Source organism: Papilio machaon, chromosome 28 (assembly GCF_912999745.1).
Source record: "Papilio machaon chromosome 28, ilPapMach1.1, whole genome shotgun sequence".
NCBI lineage: Eukaryota > Metazoa > Arthropoda > Insecta > Lepidoptera > Papilionidae > Papilio > Papilio machaon.
The window spans coordinates 2,057,090-2,066,647 of record NC_060013.1 but is presented as its reverse complement, the minus strand read 5'-3'; the positions used below and the strand labels follow the sequence as shown (position 1 = coordinate 2,066,647).

The window sequence follows — 9,558 nt, the reverse complement described above, 5'->3', positions numbered from 1 at the left end:
TGAAAACTGTTATTTTTTTTTATTTAGGTACTTGTTTAGTTTTGAGTAATTGTTAAAAGTTTTTTTTTATTATTTTACAGATATTTAGCAACCGGCCAGTCATTTACGGGGATAGCAGAGAATTTCAGGATTGGATTAAAAAGTGTGTCAAGAATTATAGAAGAAGTTTGCGATGTTCTTTGGAACGTATTGCAACCTTATGTTATGCCAGAACCAACAGAAAACGACTGGAAAAAAATTGCAAAGGATTTTGATGACCTATGGCAATTCAAAAATTGCTTAGGTGCTCTTGATGGCAAGCATGTATATATCAAGTCTCCTTCTAAATCAGGGTCATCATTTTTCAATTATAAAAAGAGGTTTTCTGTGGTTTTGATGTGTTTAGCTGATGCCAGAAGAAAAATCATAATGGTTGATGTAGGATCTATGGGAAGGTTTTCAGATGCAGGAATTTTTGACGACAGCATTTTCGGAAAACGCCTAAAAGAGAGGAGCTTAAATTTACCTCAGCCCGTACCACTTTATCAGGACGGAGAGCCATTGCCATTTGTATTTATAGGAGACGAAGCTTTTCCATTAATGGAAAATTTTATGAGGCCTTACCCCCGTGATGGACTGAATTCAGAAAAAAGAGTATTTAATTACCGCTTGTCACGGGCACGTCGCATTGTTGAAGCAACTTTTGGGGTACTGGCACGAAAGTGGTACGTGTATCATAAAGATTTCGAATGCAAAATCGAAACAGTTGATAAAATAATAAAAGCAACATGTGTGTTGCACAATTATTTAATTGATCGACAACCTGATTACCTAAACAGTAACGAAAATAACAAGGAGCAGATATTAATCTCAATGGATAACAGAATAGAAACACACTATAGAAACAAAGGTTATCAAGTTCGAGAAATGTATTGTTCTTACTTCAATAATCAGGGGAAAGTTCCATGGCAAGATACTCGCATTTCGTCACGAATTTCAATCAACAATTATAAAAAAAACTAAAGTTCTATTAAGTAAAGTGAAATACAGCTAATATTATGAAAGTATCGATATGTTGCAAATCAGGATTGCGTGTGGGCTTTGTTTGTGTTGACGATGTATCTGTGTGTGCGTTAAGGCAGCAACGCATAGCGCATACCGTAAGAAAAAAATCTTGAAATACTTAACAACAATACTCATACACGTACAAGACTTCAACACAAATAATGTTCACGCGCGCTCACGAATTGCAAGAAGTGTAAGCTATGATATTTATTTTAATAAAAATATATAATTACCGTCTTTTATATTTACTTCATTAATGATGAGATTCCATGCCGCATCCTTTGTTTCGTTACATTTATAAAATTCTGAACTCGTGTCCCACAGGCAAGGAAACTTTTTTACGCTTTCGATGAGTCTTTCATCCATTTTTCAAAATTCTTCGTTACAACAAAGCGCACGTACGTACTGGATAAACTTCAGCGGCATACTATCCCAATATCCCATACCCCCGCCCCCGAGACCGGGCCGTTTCCCCGCCGCGCCGCGCCGGCTCACTCGGCTGCCCCGCTCCGCCGCCCCGCTCCGCCGCCTCGCACCGCTACCTCGCACCGCTACCACGCACCGCTTCCGAAAATGTATGAATTTTTAAACTAGCTCGCAAATCCCTTTCCACTAAAGCGGAGCGGAGATTTCATGCAATCCTATTGGTTAATATTTCTTCGTTTCTCCGCTCCGCTGCCCCTCTCCGCGTCAATGGACAGGCAGCCTAAGAGTGCATTACTGTTTTCCATTTTTAAATAAAAATAATGAACTCGGCGAGCAGAAATACTCAAAGTAGAACAAAAAAATGTTCTGCAGACTTTAATATTTTCGTTTTCTTTACGAAAATAATAGTTAAATGTATAAGATCTCTTACTCTTTTCGTTTTTAGTTCGCGTTCTACTTTTTTTCGTCCTTGTTGTGTATTTTCCATAAAATTTGTATTTTTGAGCGTCTGTCAAACTGTAAAATTCATTTTTTATTTTTTATCTCAGTGATAAAGAAAAATTTGTAGAACACATAAGTTTGCAAGTACTTTCACACCCGGATTTTACAATTTTAGCCTGCATGCATTTCCCTTTTGCCCCTGTGTACTCTTCTCCTCTCTCTCTTTTTATTTTATTTATATTTCTTTTCCAGGTTTCCGGCAGGCGTTTTCTCTTCCGACTAGAATTTTTATTTTCTTCTAAAATCTGCGGTTCAGCTGGATTAAAAGATAAATTTTCGTTGCCATCATTTAAAATGGGAAGTTCACCAGATGGTATTAAAATTTCATCACCGGGTTCGTTTAAAGGAATAATTAAACATGTTTTTTTGTTAACTGGGGCGGATATTTTCGGGACCTCTCTTTGGCGCTCAAAAAGTTTTTTGTTTATCTTCACAGTATTTTTGTTTGGAGTGTCTTCAATGAAGTCCTTATCAGAACTTTTGTCATCATCAAAAAGCTTTTTCTTGACTTTTGCAACCCTTTTTAAGTACATGAAACAATAAGTAAAAAATTGTTAAATAGTTACCTCGATCTATAGAGGACCTCTGTGGCGCAGTAGGGCGAAAGTCTGCCTGTAACGCAAAGGTTGCGGGTATTTGTTCAAGATGATCTGGTCGTTTTTCTATGTATAATAAAAATATCTATATAAGTAGTTTTTTTTTTTTAGACGGACTTCTGCTGTATTCCCTTAGTGGAACAAAAACAGCGCAACCTTAGCGTTCAGGCGAGTCATACCTCGCAATGACAAGAGCGAGGCAGACTCAACTAGCCTGTATCTATATAAGTAGTGTATATCAGTCGTATTATATGTATATCAGTCATGTAGTACCCATAACACAAGCTTTAGGTGCTTATCTTGGGGCTAAATGATGCTGAGTGAAAAAAATAAATGAGAGATTAGAATAAAGAATAGGTAGGTATTAAAATTTTAAGGGTGGTTCCGGATCAAGATATTAATTATTTAAAATTAACTAAATTGGAAAAAAATGTAAAGCGACTTCAAATAAACAGAAGGTACGAGTACCACCAAAAAGTAAAAATAATGTCATTTTATATAAAAAAATCCTTTCTTAGTGCCGCTCATTTAGAAAGTATCAGGAAAGATAGCAACTTACATCCAATCGTACCCATTTACTCAAAGAATTTTCCCTTAACTCCTAACGGTTAAGGAGTTCCACCTTCCATCATCAGCTCAGCAACTCGATTCGATGTTCAAGTTGGTACCTGAATAGCTTTTTATATATACAAATCGCTTCAAGTGTGCCTATAAAACTTTAAGAGTTCCCTCGATTTCTCCGGGATCTCATCATCAGATCCTGACCTGGAGACAATAGGATCATACGGGAAGCACAAGCTATCAAATAAAAAAAGAATCATCAAAATCGGTTTACCCAGTCGAAAGTTGTGAGGTAACAAACAAAACCGTAGAATTGAGCTCACCCTTTTTTGAAGTCGGTTAAAATGTTGTTAGCGTTATCAGTTATTATTATAGCGCTATTATGCAAGATTGTAAAAACTTATTTTTTCGGTCTCGAAAATAAATACACGTCATAATATCTCCTTAAACCTCCCCCCCCTCGCTTGTCGTTTCCAGGGACCCCCACGTGAGCTCTCACCCAGAAGAGCCGGAGGGTTTTACCATTCCCCTCTAACTCCCTTATATTCTTCCGAATATGGGTAGCGAGGGGATGGTGCGTGTCCGGGTTCCGGACCTAATCAAGCGAGGAACGGGAGTCGCTGAGCACCGCCGTGCAGTCGAAGCCGCGCAGGATAGCCAGGTCCGTAGCTCTGGCTATCGCGAGCAGCTCCGCCTGGAAGACGGTGCACATCGGCTCCAACCTCATTCGTTTGGTCCGGATCTCGGACCCATCCCGCCAGTAAGTGTACGCAGCCCCCACTCCGTCCACAGATTTACTCCCGTCCGTATAAATCTGGTGGACGGGGAGCTGTAGGTCAGCAACAATCTCGGGGCGCATACTATCCAGACACTGGTACTTGATATCTGGCTCACTGGCCGGATGTGAAGCCTTGAGGAAGGCTTCACGCTCCTCCAGCTCGCGGGAGTCTAACTCCGTTCTCTTGATCACGGATAGCGACATTTAAATGTCCTTACCTTCTATACTTTTGATTTCTTGTTATTTGTTAATTTCTTTCAATATTAAAAATCGTCGTTTTGGTTAGGATTGTGTTTCTTTTTTAAAAACCTAACTGCCATAAGAGTAGTAAAAATAACAATGGTAAAAAGTGTTTTATGTAAATGTTTAAGGATCGAGCCCCAGGATGAAAATAAGGGCGAATGCGGGGGGAGCTCAATACTTATACTTCCCCCCTCGGAGTAGGCGGGGAAGGTGATTAACGAAGGAGTTTCGCTTGTAAATCGAATATATGTTGTATGAATAATGTAAAAGTATGATAAATAGGATAAGAATATGTAAATTGATGAGTTTATCGTAAAAAACACTATAAATAAAGTATATAAGGAAAATAAATGAAGAGAATCACGCGCAGGGGGGGCATCCTTCTCTGTCTAACCTTGGACCTTTCACTCGGCGCCCGGAGAGTATATAAGACGGACAAATCACGGCGTCGAGCGCGCTCCCAAATCAGATGCGACGTGTAGTGATGCGTCGTTACCCAACAGTGATACTGAGGCGATGGAGCTCGACTCCCCCCTATCCCCCGATAACCCCGAAGATGCAGGCGGACTTTTTACAGAAGTCTGCAACAAAAAGAAGCGTAAGAAGCGCTCTTCCTCCGTCCCCTCGTCGGCGTCATCGTCCTTGTCTCCTATCTCAAATCGGCGCTTTCTAACAAAATAGAATGCGTAGCAACGCCTACCCAACAGGGTATCAAACTACAACTTCAATCGACAGACGCCTTCCGCAATGTTACAAAATTCCTTCGTGAAAAGTACATTTATTACCACACATACACGCTCGTAGAGGAGCGAATTCTTCAGGCGGTCGTCAAGAGGATCCCGAAGGAAATCCCTGTGGAAGAGGTGATACAGTCCCTCAAATCCCAAAACATCCCCGTACTTGCAGTCCACAGGATGAATAACAGGCGCACGAAATCCCCCCTAGACATGGTTAAAATCCAATTAGAGCTCTCGCCGGAGGACAAGTCCATTTTCGATATTAAGTCCATTTTTGGCCTTAGTGGCCTAGTCGTAGAACCGCCGCGTAAGAGCGCTATACCCGGTCAGTGTCACAAGTGTCAATTATACGGACACTCTGCCCACAACTGCTATGCCCGTCCGAGGTGCGTTAAGTGCCTAGGTGATCACGGCACCGCCGATTGTTCCAGACCAAAGGACAAAAGACTACTAGCCGCCTTCGGCAAACCCGCCTGCGTGCTCTGCCGCGGCGATCACACAGCAAACTTCCGTGAATGCCCTAAAGCACCGAAGCGTAAAGAATCAACTTTCAACGTCACTCAGAGACCTCGACCGCTGCCGACATCGGGTTCATTTTCGCCGCTTCGTCCCGTGCGTCCTTCGATCTCGCAAGTCACACCGGCGGGAACTCAATACCCCTACGCCGCGTCCGCGAAAACCCAACACGCCGCGCCCGTAACCAAACCGATACCTGTTAGGCCGGCATTAGTGCCCCAAACACCATGCATGACAGGGACTGATCCCCTTGAGGCACTTAGTCAACTACGATCGCTCGACATGAATGAGGTGTTAGACTTCGCTTATGCCTTTAAAAACGCTTCCGGTGACAAAAAAAAATGCTCTTCTTCCGTCCCCTCGTCGGCATCATCCTACCCATCTCCCGTGCCTCAGAAGGCGCCGCGCCCACGTTCCCAGCCCGAACCCGGCTCTTCCCACCCGGTTCATATCCCGGCCCTTATGGCTATCCCAATCGAGACAACTCAGTCTCCGTCGTATATCTGTCCGGCTCCCCCGCAGCCCGCGCACTGCTCGATAAAAAGCCACCGCCAATCTATATTCAAGCCCAGGCCCAGGCCACAAATGGCCGATGATCCAATCGGCTATGTCTAATAAGTTTAAGGTCGTTGCTTCAGCGACCGCACAAGGCATCAGGATGCAGCTGGAGACCGCCGAGGCCTTCAGATATGTAACCCGTTTCCTCCAGGAAAAGGAGGTATACTACCATACGTACACGCTCGCCGATGATCGTATCCTTACAGTGGTGATCAAACGCATCCCTAAGGAAATCCCCGTAGAGGACATAGTCGTTATAAGCGTATTCCGCATGATAAATAGGCGTACAAAATCGCCTATTGATTTGGTACAGGTACACTTAGACCTGTCGCCCGAAGGGAAGGCCGTTTTAATCGCACTGAAAACTGTACTGTCAAAGACGTAAAACAATTCAAGAGGGAAGCGCGAGGTCATTACGATTACCGATTAGCTGATGATGTCTTCGTATGCCGGTGGAATGATAACAATGTTGTCACAGTAGCCACTAACTTTGAAAAACTTGAAAAAAAAGCTAAAGTGCAAGTCCCTCAGCTATCACTTATTTCAAATTACAATAAGTATATGGGTGGAGTAGACAAATGCGACCAGGCCGTGGCAAACTTACGAACTCGGATACGAATAAAGAAGTGGTGGTGGCCCATATTTGCATATTTAGTAGACGTGTCGGTAGTAAACGCCTGGTTACTTGCTCGGAAGAATGGCTGCACGAGAGACACCGAGTCCTAATTCGTTTTTAGACGGTTCATAGGAAGAAGCTTTCTTTCCACACATGGCATACCGCCGCATCAAGGCCGCAAGCCAGCAAAACCAATATGTACAATGAGATACGACGGTAAAGGACATTGGCTGGTCCCAATAAATACTGAACGTCGGTGTGCAAATCAATGTGGCGGGAAAAGTAAATTCTAGTGTCAGAAATGTGGCCTTCACCCGAAATGTCACATGGCATACCACGTCGTAAATTAAAATCTATTTATTTTCTCTTGCTTATTATAGTAAATTTATTCATGAAAGTCGTACTGTTATTTTCATATTTTTTTTAACATCTACAGTGTCCGCCGTGCATAACATCCGATTTATCGGACGGGCTATAAAATCTAAACTTTCATATTGATTAAATATTTTATATAATTTAATGGTCAAATACACTCGAAATGAAAATATATTACAGTGATCATAATGAAAAAGGCGTTAATAAACTTTACCCGTTCGGCATAAAAGTCAGAAAGATGACATAATGTCGTCTGAAACATGTTGACTTTTAGAGCTCAGCAAAATGTTGTCTTTTCGATAACTTTTTGCCGATGTCATTTTAAAGCAATCTCAATGATAACTAAATGATGACTTTTCGAGAACATATTTTTTTGTTAATAAAACTTTAAAAACCAACAGCGGCCATTTTGTTCTATACGGACCTTTCACTCATCCATTAATGAGTGATTGTTGACAAGCGTGAATTGCATCGTAATTCCTTCGGCATTGCTAAGTGTTTTTATTCATTTATTACAACATAAACGTAATATTTTGGACTTAACATACTGGTTGAAAATATAATTAATAGTATTTGTGATTATTATTATTCAGTTAGTTATCAAGAATTTAATTGCCGAACAAATAAACTTGTAAGTATGAATATAGGTTATAAACACATTTTTTCATATTTTATAACTAATTAAATTATTTAAAATTGTTGTAAGACGATGCTCGTCGCTATTTTAATTAAATGCAGTTTAAATATTTTACTTTTTAAAATATTTCTAACTTTAAACATTTGTATACAATTTTGTTCATTTAATTTATACATAATAAAAAAAACTTATCAGCATCGTCTTTGTAAGTGTCTGATAAAATTTAGAATGCGCTAAAATTTAATGAATATTTTCAATTTCTGATTTGATATTTTTTTTAGGATTCAACACAAGATGTATTTCGTAGTTTTTTGGGATAAAACGTCTGCAATCGTACCTGCATCATGGGTAGATTCAGAATCTCGAACTTTCAAGTGGCCGAAAACAAAAAATCCTACCTTACTAATTATTCGAGCTGATATGGTATGTAACATGGTATGGTATGTATGATGAGGTATGTAACAAATAAAGTTGTTCAATTATATATAATTATTTTGTTCCTTATTAATAAAACACTTTATTTTCAGATAGCGGAATAAATAATATACCAATGCCACCTGCCACGTACGTGAGCCAAAAGGATCAGCAACTACTACCAACATTTAAAACTCCTATATCATTACTTGAGCCGTAAAAGTATTTATAATTTGAATAATAAGATTATTTATATTGGTATGTAATATCGTTACTATTCATTGTGTTATCAAATAAACAATAATTAAACCTTTTTTCCATGTCAATTTTAATTTTACACTAGCCTCTTATTTTAACATAAAAACGTTAACTTTATGATCTCTAGAAAATGTTATCTTTCTGATATCTTTTTAATGATCTCTAAAAGATGGCACTAGATGGCTCATAAGAGAGCTTTATGTTAACTTTATTTTAACTTTATGTTGACTTTTTGGTTATCATTTCTGATATCAGATCTTGAATAATGTTAACATTAAGAGAACTTTATGCTATCTTCTTGCCGAACGGGTATGCACTAATGGGTTAACCAAGATACACTTGAAAACTTTTTTGGAGCTATTAGATCTCATGGTTGCAGTAATGTTATGCCCAACTCACTAGCATTTGGAACAGCCTTCAAAACCCTGCTAATAAATGTTGATGAACAATATTGACAATCTTTTGACATTTTTTAATCTATGTTCCTTTTCCCTCTCTGAATAATGGCGGACTGTAGTGTGTGGTTTTGTAACGAGTAATGGTGCCAAATAAAACAGTTAATATAATAAGTTCCTCTTATTTTATTCGCTGCCACTATCTGCTCTAATAATAAATAACTTAACATCCCCTCACTCACTTCAAGGAAATTGTGAAAAAGACGACAGTATATGTCTACAATCATTAAAATCATTTCGATATGGTGATTTTATTGATTGTAGACCTAACTTATTAGCAGAACATGAAAAGAGGAACAACAAGTTTAACAGTGGTAGACGCCAGCAACAACAACATCAGTTGCACGAATTGGCCGGCTCGCCCGGTGAAATACCACGACTACACAGAAGACAGGCGTGAAGTGGAAGCAATTCTGCGTTTCGTCTGATGAGTGTGGTGCCGGAGGCCTAACACCCCCCCCCCCCCCCCCCCCCTTAATACAGCATGGCAGTGGGATCGAAAGAGAAAATACCCCAGGGGGGTACCAATACCCCCGGTATTGGAGAATTCCCCTCCGCGCGCTTACGCTTGAACTCCCGCTCGAAGTCTGGGGGTAAGCGCGTGGGCCGCCCCGCGTATTCTGGGGGGGGGGGGGGCACCATTCCGCTCGCTTGTAAAGGTCGGGGCAAACGAAGCAAGGCACTTTCAGCTCCCCCTGACACCTACGCCGTGGACCTCTGCAATATCAGGGGGCTCCACTCCAACTTGGAGGCCGTCCACTACCATCTCCGTAAGCCAATCACAACGCGTTATTTGAATTACCGCGTGATGTTGCCGAATAATTTGAAGAGCGAGCTACAACC

General features: G+C 40.6%; 1 long non-coding RNA gene across 1 annotated transcript; it reads left to right on the top strand.

The window, feature by feature from the left end:
* The first annotated feature begins 7,548 nt into the window (after nucleotides 1-7,548).
* On the top strand, nucleotides 7,549-7,948 carry LOC123722663. The gene is made up of 2 exons (XR_006756536.1): nucleotides 7,549-7,582; nucleotides 7,870-7,948. It is a non-coding gene; the product is annotated as an uncharacterized LOC123722663 (long non-coding RNA).
* Nucleotides 7,949-9,558: the final 1,610 nt, after the last annotated feature.